Here is a 2,886-nt window from a genome sequence, read left to right on the forward strand (position 1 = left end):
CATCAAAATCTATTTACTTTTGAATACCAAAAGACATTTTAAAAGTGGTAAGAAATCTCAATTGAATACCAACAGATTTTGTTGCCCTGAAAAAAAAATCTTTATTGTCTTAATTGAATACTACAAGATTTGTTTATATTTTATAAGATTTCTTAAATTAAAAATAATATAATTAATTATTAGATAGTTATTAATATATATTTAATTTAATAAATATATCTTTGATTATTAATTAGAACCATTGATAAAGTAATAATTCTAAATCACCTAAACTATCGAGCAATCAAAGTTAAGTTTTGCTAGAAATAAGTTATATAAGTTACTATCTGTTGTGAGGAGCGTGACTATTTGTTTTGATTTTTTTACTGCATTTGTTTTGATTTATTCTTCTGATAATGATTATTTATTTTTGTAAGAATGAATTTTTACTCAAAAAAATGGTTCTAACAAAGAAAAGAAAAAGGTTGTAATATATATAATATAATGCTAATTAATGTACCTAGTATTCAGACTTGTACATTAGTTACTTACACCAATATTTTAAGATAAGAAAACTTATCTCATTTTTGTTTTAAGATTAATGTTTAACAAACACCACTCAACATAACACACCCATCCAATACCCATTTTAAAATATTTTATTTTATTTTCTTTCAATTTTTTTATTTTATTAAATATTAAAATAATATTTATTAGGTAACGTCACCGAGTGTTGGATGGGTTGTTTCTACTGTAGAGCGATCTTTGTATCAACACTCTTGTTTTAATTAATCCAGTCTCAACTTCAAACTTTCATGACAGAAAAAGTTAAGAATCCGTTTGTTTAGTTAAGAATTATGATACCAGAAATGATAAATATTTTTATTATACGTTTAATTTGATTTTTTTGGGATAATACAAAATTAAGTAGATGGAAATAGGATAAAATCTTTATTTTTTATTACTAAACAAATTATGAGATAAATTTACAAAATATTAAAAAAAACACATATATTCATATTTCAATTTATTTAATAACCAGAAAATAATAACTAATCAACGTAATTATGAGATAACTTTACAAAATATTAAAAAAAAACACATATTCATATTTTAATTTGTTTAATAACCAAAAAATAATAACTAATCAACGTAATTATTTTTAAAAAAATCAATTTTTTTATTCTAATATATCTCTTTATTTATTTTGGTAGACAAATTAAATTTTATATAAATTATATTAAGATGATTAATATTAGGTATTTTAGTAAATGTTTGAAAATAGTAAAAACTGGAAATTATAATATGACCGGAATATTTGTATAGTTTATCTCTCAAATGTGGTACAAAAAGGTTGTATCAATCAATCACGAATTTCTTTAAAAAAGAGAAGAAAAACTGAGGTATTAAATTAATAATACAAAATTATTTTTGGATATAAGCATAAAATGAAAAACATTTTAAATTCACCCTTTTTTCCATTTCATGTTCATTAAGTATATATTTCGTCCAAGTTGTCTGGTCCTTATAATATAATGTATTAAACTATTAGTTGTGCTGTCATTTATTGAAAAAATGATAATAAAACGTGAGCATGTTAGATAGATAATTGGATAATTCCATATGTTCCTGCCTTTCCAAATATGAAATAAACAAAACCTTGCATATAAGGAAATAACAAAAGTGAAGCAATTAGCTCCTCAATTTATATTTCCCTTTTTGTTTTTATTATTTTCCCAAGCCACCTGGATTATCTTTGATGATGAATTAATTGCACTCCAAATTAAATACAAAATAATGGTTAATGCAGCAGAGTTATATGCATTTTTTTACGAGTAGCAAAGGTGCATTTTAATTAGTTTTTTTTACCCGCTTTAAGTTTGTATATGTTACTGTAAAAAAAAAGTTTGCAAATATGTTTTGAATTTAGTGTTTATGCATACAGACTAATAATATAAAATTATTTTATAGTATTATTTTATTATAAATTATCATTTAAATTACTTTAAAATAATTGTTTTAAAAATCAATAAGCATATTATATACGATGAATTACGATTAGATGAGTGTTTCTATGTAATTTTTTTCTCATATATTTTACTGTAAAATTAAAAGGTATGTATGCTTTTGTTATTCTTTTTCTCAGTGTTCTCTTTTTGAAAGTAATTTTGTTTGAGATATGGTGAGACTTTAGATATACATACGTCTTTTAGTTATGTTTATTATCAGTTTTTTTTTTAAAGTATTTTTGTTTGAAATATTGTGAGACACAAAATAAGTAAATATAAATATCTCTTCTTTCTAGTGATGTTTAAAACTTTAGTTTATCACATGGTGAGAGACACTAGTGTCTTCTGCTCTTATTTTCTTTTTCTTTTTACTTATTTTTATTGGTTTAATTAAACTGATAAATTTGAATCATTTTAAATCTGTCTGTCATCTTATGTTTTTATTTACTCGATCTCCCCACCCTATATGAATGCCTAATATAAGAACCTGTAACATAATATTTTGGTAATAAAAGAATGATCCGTATCATATATGAGCATTCAAGTTCCATTTTCCTGAAAATCGAGCAAAAAATGTAAACTAACCATGACCACATTATTACTGTATAAATCGAAGATAAAATTAAATCTACGAAGAATCTCATTATTAACCATTTATGAGAGATTTTGTACAAATATCGATTTTAATGTTTTCAAAATGCTTTCAAATATGATCATATATACGATCACATAGTATTGCCTTAATTAATAGTAGTACTACGTATCAAACTATGTTATTTTAATAATCATACATTTCAAATGAGGTAACTATATAGTCAATATTTACCTATATATTAAATAGGATTTATTTAATGAAATATTAAACGATTCTTTTAAACTTTATGAACATTGTAGACTT

Source organism: Glycine max, chromosome 9 (assembly GCF_000004515.6).
Source record: "Glycine max cultivar Williams 82 chromosome 9, Glycine_max_v4.0, whole genome shotgun sequence".
Classification (NCBI taxonomy): domain Eukaryota; kingdom Viridiplantae; phylum Streptophyta; class Magnoliopsida; order Fabales; family Fabaceae; genus Glycine; species Glycine max.